A 7,834-nucleotide genomic window follows, 5' to 3' on the forward strand; every position below is an offset into this window, starting at 1 on the left:
ACAAAGTGACATTTATTTTTCAACATTTTTGTAAAATTATTGAAAATGTCTTAGAAATATCTAATTTACATAAGTATTCACACCCTGAGTCAATACATGTTAGAATCACAGTCGGCAGCAACGACAGCAGCGAGTTTTTATGGGTACAGTTCCAGTCAACATTTTGGAAACACCTACTCATTCAAGGGTTTTCTTGATTTTATTTTTACTATTTTCTACATTGTTGAATAATAGTGAAAAATTCAAAATTATGAAATAACACATATGGCATCACGTAGTAACCAAAAAAGTGTTACACAAATCAAAATAGATTTGACATTTTATATTCTTCAAGAAGAATCCTCTTCTTACCCTTTGCACACTCTTGGCATTCTCTCAACCATCTTCATGAGGAATGCTTTTCCAACGGAAGGAGTTGAAGGAGTTCCACATATGCTGAGCACTTGTTGGCTGCTTTTCCTTCACTCTGCGGTCCAACTCATCCTAAACCATTTCAATTGGGTTGAGGTCTGGTGATTGTGGAGGCCAGGTCATCTGATGCAGCACTCCATCACTCTCCTTCTTGGTCCAAATAGCCCTTATACAGCCTGGAGGTGTGTTTTGGGTCATTGTCCTGTTGAAAAACAAATGATAGTCCCACCAAACACAAACCAGATGGGATGGCGTATCGCTGCAGAATGCTGTGGTAACCATGCTGGTTAATTGTGCCTTGAATTCTAAATAAATCACAATGTCAACAGCAAAGCACCCCCACACCATCACACCTCCTCCTCCATGCTTCACGGTGGGAACCACACATGCAGAGAACATCCGTTCATCTACTCTGCATCTCACAAAGACTACAGTGGTTGGAACCAGAAATCTCAAATTTGGACTCATCAGACCAAAGGACAGATTTCCACCAGTCTAATGTTAATTGGTTGCGTTTCTTGGCCCAAGCAAGTCTCTTCTTCTTATTGATGATCTTTAGTAGTGGTTTCTTTGCAGCAATTCGACCGTGAATGCCTGCCTGATTCACACAGTCTCATCTGAACAGTTGATGTTGAGATGTGTCTGTTACTTGAACTCTGTGATGCATTTATTTGGGCTGCAATCTGAGGTGCAGTTAACTCTAATGAACTTATCCTCTGCAGCAGAGGTAACTCTGGGTTTTTTCTTTCCTGTGGCGGTCCTCATGAGAGCCAGTTTCATCATAGCGCTTGATGGTTTTTGCGACTGCACTTTTAAGAAATTTTTTAAGTTCTTGACATTTTCCGGATTGATTGACCTTCATGTCTTAAAGTCATTCTGGACTGTCGTTTCTCTTTGCTCATTTGAGCTATTCTTGCCATAATATGGATATCTTCTGTATACCACCCCTACCTTGTCACAACACAACTGATTGGCTCAAACTCATTTAGAAGGAAAGAAATTCGCAAATTTACCTTTAACATGTGTCATCGTTGTCCTGTGAGGATCACAATGGGTCAGATCAGCTTGACAATAGCTGATAATAACCAGACCCTCTCCCCCTGCAAAGGGGAGGTGGGCACTGGGCCGTTTTGACACCACACCCGGTCGTAAATTAAGCAGTAAATTAAGAGTACTCTCGACCCTCCAGTGTTGGCTAAAGGACTGTCCCTTTGACTCCAGAGACTTTTGCCTGCCCAAAACTCTAACGTCCAAAAAAGGGGATAATGGAACAATAATTCTAACATAAAGAACGTGAATGGTCAGTGGGGAGATATGGAAAACTAATGTCATATGGTTGATTGTTTTGTGATGCCATTAACCCTTGTGGTCAGACCCGCACAGATTAAAAACACTCAAGACATTCAAAGAATCAAGTAAAAACAGCCCAAACTTTATTTTGTCTTATCAGACTTTTCAGGAAGAAGAAATACAAAAACGTTTAAGGACCAGAACCTTCCAGAACAAAGAACGAAGGGAACCTTCTGCTCCAGACTACATGACAAGTCATCGAAGAGACACGGACAACTAAGAAGAAGGACACTTTGTTGGTTACTACATTATTCAATATTTATCATGTTCTTGATGACAGGGGGCAGACACCAGAGAGGATTGTGTTTATCATGTTCTTGATGATGGGGGGGGCTGGGTGAAGATCGTGGGGGAGGTGGTGGGCAAGGGTCATCTCCCAGGCATCCAGCAGCATCACATCCAGACCCCTGAACATGGCCTTGAGCACCCTGTCCAGCTGGGTCAAGATCAGTCACTGTTGATGAAGTTGTCCTTCCTTTGGTCCAGGTTGGCAGAGCGCACAACTACTACGGTCCCCGGAGCTCGGTTCAGAAGGCGAACCACCGCCCTTCGAATACGTCGTAGTCGGCGAATGTAGGCCTGCAGAGGGAAAAAGCTGAAATGGGTCGATACGCTGATGACGACAACAGTGTCTGAACCACCGGCCAGGCCGTCCAGCTCATTAGCTACGTAGTGCAGCTGACTGACACTGAGAGGGGGCCAGAATATGGGGGGGCCGTGGCAGCGGTACTTCAACAGGATGTTGTTGGGGATGTTCTCTGCCATGAATGGCCCCGCTCTCACATGACTTCTAAGGTTGAACTTCTTCAGCTCTGAGAGAGAGAGAGAGAGAGATGAATGTTGAGAGAAAGAGAGATCATTTTTACACACCTGAGACACAGTCGGGTGTAAGATGTAATAGGTTTGGCAAACAACACTCACCTGGCACAAAGCTGGTGAGGTAGTCATAGTACTGTCTAACGGTGGAGTCTCCGTACATGTACACCTGCTTGCCCTTCAGACACTTAATAACGGCAGCGGGGTCGTTAAACTGGCGTATTACGACACCATCCAGCGCCCGCCATGACCCTTGGTAGTAATACCCAGAGGAGGGGTCCTGGAGGGGAGGGGAGGGTCTGATAGGTCTCATCTGGTTTGTCTGAAATGCGGAAGTTGCCGTGATGCACAAAGCTACCATCACTTGACAGATAAAATCACATTTTTTCTTCACACTCTGCAATAATTTTAGCGAAATTCCCACCTTTCTCCTTTGGCAGCACAGTGACGCTGTCAGACCCCGTTGCATGAATGTTGATGTTGATGCCACTAAAAAAAAAAAAAAGTATCAATAATTTTACGTGATTAGAAAAAAAAAACTGTAGCAAGCAATACCATTCACCTGAACCACTGTATAATCTGGGGGGAGGGGGGGGAGCATAAATAGCAGCCAGATGAAACAGACAATGCACTTTGGACTCGATTCAATCACCCAAGTTCATCACAGTAGCCATGAAATTAAAGGTCATTTCCCATTGAGCCGACATATGCAGCGTTGGCCGTGAATGCAGTCTTCGCTACCGCGGTAACATCGCCTTTCAATGTCAAATCGTGCTACAACGCTGAACTTCAGCCTTAGGGATTGAATCGAGTCCTTATTCACACACACATTGTGTTTTACCTCCTACTAACCTCTGGAAGAGCAGCGCTTCTTTGCTGGTCAGATGTTGCAGATATGTCTGGGAGCCTGCCTTGAAGTGGTTGATCCGCGTGTCACAAGCCAGCGTCTTGGGCTTGTAGCAGAACCAAGGTTCCCCCGTACGGGGGTCTGTGTAATCGCACAGTGGCTGCTGGTTGTTCGGCAGACACAGGTTACACTCGGTGGTCTCAGACAATAATCCAGAACGGAACAGGCTCTTGGAAGGCACCCAGTTTAGCCGTTCCTCTTGTAAGCGTCGTAGAAGAGAAACTGCCTCGCTAGGATGGACCAGTGTCACCTCCACCCATACAGACCCTTCCCAGAGTAACGGGAAAATAGCAGAGTAGGTCCCATTCAAGTGGTCTAGTACCTGTCCTGCAACGCCCGCCCCCAACTCTGGGGAGTGCAGCCGGGCCAGCAGGAAGTCCCCGCCACGGCTCTTGGGACGCCCCTGGAAATCGTTCATAAGGACCAGAGCCTCTAGCTGGTCCCCGACGTGCCCTCTCTCTCCTCCCCCTGCTGGAAGGATTGCAAACAGACTGTGTGCAGGGTCACTGGTCTGGTCCAGGGGTGTCGTCACGGGCAGAGGCTCTGGCCCGGCGATGGACTCCAGGGGGAACAATCTTCCAGAGCCTCCTCGGTAGAGGGCTCCTGGACCAGGTGGCTACAGAAGAAGCTCAGCTTGCGATCGAGGCAAGGAGGAGAGCCCTCTGAGTGGATGCTGCTTAAGTCCAATGTACTGTTGAGCTTCCACTATGGAGGAGATTAGAGGTCACTAAAGGGAGAGTTGTGTAGGCTGATGCAGGTAGATAATGATAGAAGCAAGGTCCTCACCTCCAGAATGTTGATGTTACGGAACAGGAAGAAGAGGCCTGACAGAGCCAGCAGGAGGAAGATGCAGACATATTTCGACTGACAATCCCACATGGCTCCTGTCTAGGGTTCCAAAGGGAGGGTATTTTAATGGAATCTTTATTATTTCGGAAGGTATTCAGACCCCTTCCCTTTCTCCACATTTTCTTATGTTACAGCCTTATTCTAAAATGCATTAAATATAATGTTTTCCTCATCAATCTACACACAATACCTCATAATGACATCACAATACCCCATAATTACAAAACAAAAACAGATTTTTAGAAAAAACAGAAATAACTTATTTACATAAGTATTCAGACCCTTTGCTATAAGACTCAACATTTTTGTTCAGGTGCGTCCTGTTTCCATTGATCATCCTTGAGATGTTTCGACAACTTGTGGTAAATTCAGTTGATTGGACATGATTTGGAAAGGCACACACCTGTCTATATAAGGTCCCACAGTTGACAGTGCATGTCAGAGCAAAACCAAGCCTTGAGGTCTAAGGAATTGTCTGTAGAGCTCCAAGACAGGATTGTGCCAAGGCACAGATCTGGGGAAGGGTACCAAAACAATTCTGCAGCATTGAAGGTCCCCAAGAACACAGTGGCCTCCATCATTCTTAAATGGAAGATGTTTGGAACCACCAAGACTCTTTCTAGAGCTGGCCACCTGGCAAAACTTAGCAATCGGGGGAGAAGGGCTTTGGTCAGGGAGGTGACCAAGAGCCCCATGGTTACTCTGACAGAGCTCCAGAGTTCTTCTGTGGAGATGTGAGAACATTCCAGAAGGACAACCATCTCTGCAGCACTCCACCAATCAGGCCAATATGGTAGAGTGGTAGAGACAAAATAACGCAGGAGTGGTATCGGAACAAGTCTCTGAATGTCCTTGAGTGGCCCAGCCAGAGCCTGGACTTGAACCCGATCGAACATCTCTGGAGAGACCTGAAAATAGCTGTGCAGCAACGCTCCCCATCCAACCTGATAGAGCTGGAGAGGATCTGCAGAGAAGATTGGGAGAAACTCCCCAAATACAGGTGTGCCAAGCTTATAGTGTCATACCAAAGAAGACTCAAGGCTGTAATCACTGCCAAAGGTGCTTTAAAAAATACTGTGTAAAGGGTCTGATGTAAATGTGATATTTCAGTTTTTTCGGCTGAGAGAAATTGATTATAAAAAGATTATGGAGGCTGTTTTGTCATACTTCAGTGCGGCTTTTGACATTATCGACCATAGTCTGTTGACTATGAAAAACACATGTTTTATGGCTTTACACCCTATATTGTGGATAAAGAGTTACCTGTCTAACACAACAGAGGATGTTCTTTAATGGAAGCCTCTCACAAAATCCAGGTAGAATCAGGAATTCCCCAGGGTAGCTGTTTAGGTCTCTTACTTTTTAATTGTTTTACTAATGACATGCCACTGGCATTGAGTAAAGCCAGAGTGTCTATGTACGCGGATGACTCAACACTAAACATTTCAGCTACTACAGCGACTGAAATGACTGCAAGTTTCAGAATGGGTGGCAAGGATTAAGTTAGCCCTAAATATTTTCTAAAACTAAAAGCATTGTATTTGGGACAAAACATTCACTAAACCATAAACCTCAACTAAATCATGGAAATAAATCATGTGAAAATGTAACAAGTTTAGGTGACTAAACTGCTTGGAGTAACCCTGTAAACTGTCATGGTCAAAACATGTTGATACAACAGCAGAAGTCTATACATTAAAAAAAGTGTTGCTCTGCAGTCTTAACAGCACTATCAACAAGGCAGGTCCTACAGGCTCTAGTTGTCGCACCTGGACTACTGTTCAGTAGTGTGGTCAGGTGCCACAAAGAGAGACCTCGGAACATGTAATAAATACAATACATACATATCGCCCAGAGAGAGAGAGAGAGAGAGAAGTAATTTGTTTTACAGGCTAGTTTTATTGACGCATTTCTGGCCTAGTGTAGGTCTTATCTGATCTGTGTCTGGTGCAACAGAGTCATACATTTTACTGTGCATGCATGAGAACTGTCTCTGAAAAGTTCTAGAATCTCGCCACGGCTTAACAGTAGCGCAAACTATGAACACACAGTGGTAACATGCACATACTGTACAGGCTACAGCAATTAACAGTCTCTAAACAATAACGTCTACTGGGCATTCAATGCAATACAGGCACTATTATAGTCAACATGCACATGGAGTATCTGAAATGTACATAATCTGTACTGTGGCAAAGAAGGGGGTCGAGTGATAAATGTCAGATATGTGAGAGCAGAACTAATAAACGGACTCTGCCCGATCACTAAAATGGCCACCCCTGTCAGAACTACAGATCACAAAATGGCCGACCGCCAAAACTACAAGTCCCAGAAGCAAGGGGAACCCCCAGAAGGTGGAGCCGACCCACAGATAAAGGGTCAAGAAAAACCAGGAAGAGAGAGAGAGCGAGTGCTGGAAGGATCTATGAACGATAGAGAAAGAGACAATAGAGATGGGCTGGATTTACCGTGTATGAGCTGGATTGTTTTGGACTTACCTGTTGGCGTTTGGACCTGGACCTACCGAGAACCCGATTCATGTACCGAACCCTGCTATCCTTGACCTCGCCTACGGCCTGGGTGGACCAGGACGGAGAAACAAACACACAGGTACTGTCCTGTTCGAAGGAACTCTCATTCTTGGGTGACAGTTTACCACTTAATTTGTGACAAACGCTCCCTAACCTTGAAGAGGTTTGCCACAGTACATTCAGCCTAAAAGTAACAGTTTGCAGTCGATCATCATTGCATAGCATTTACCCACCCGATAATAAACCCCACAACACATAATCTTTCGAAAATAAACACACTCAACTTGCCAAAAAGCTAGCCAGAACTTACATCATCTTCTTCCGTGCAACTAAAAAACACTGACCTGGATTGGGAATGGTCCCGAGTCAAAATGTGCATTCGGGCACACTGGTTGAAACCAGAAGGCTGTGATAGACAGCTGGGGAATCACCCAAACAGAATTGTTGATTAAAGTCACATGGTCTTCTTCTTCTGAGGGTTTTATGGCGGACAACGCCCCAAAAGGTTTATTGCCGCCACCAACTGGACGGTTTAAAAAATAAATAATAACCCAATAAAATAAATAAGTAATAAAATAATAAAATAAATGAATCATCCATACGTAATAGTGAAACTAACTTAATCCGCCCTAATTTAAAATAGTACAAACTCCCTCTTCTTCCTTCTTGTAGTTCTCCATATCTCCCTTCTCAGGCTCTAGGACCGTGTGCCAATATTCCATGGTACTCCTTCGCTGAGAAAGCTTTCAGCAACCACTCCGCTGCCATCACTATGATCTCTATCTTCCTGGACCTTCTCTCCACCTTGGCAGTGCCATTAATTACCATAGCTATCAATGCCACAACGTCCACCTTCTTAACATTTTAAATGTCAAGGGTCCTGTTGGTGAAAGGCAACCCCTGCATCCTGCAGTCCACTACCATGGGCTCTTGTTGTGCCGAAAGGACGGCTGACGTTTTTACAGGTTCC

The 7,834-nt window shown here is 44.9% G+C and overlaps 1 pseudogene; it reads right to left on the bottom strand.

Annotated features, from left to right (window-relative positions):
- Positions 1-1,822: 1,822 nt before the first annotated feature.
- On the bottom strand, positions 1,823-7,078 carry LOC135536584 (NXPE family member 3-like; annotated as a pseudogene).
- Between the last annotated feature and the right edge of the window lie 756 nt (positions 7,079-7,834).

This window comes from Oncorhynchus masou, unplaced genomic scaffold (assembly GCF_036934945.1).
Source record: "Oncorhynchus masou masou isolate Uvic2021 unplaced genomic scaffold, UVic_Omas_1.1 unplaced_scaffold_640, whole genome shotgun sequence".
Taxonomy (NCBI): Eukaryota; Metazoa; Chordata; class Actinopteri; order Salmoniformes; family Salmonidae; genus Oncorhynchus; species Oncorhynchus masou.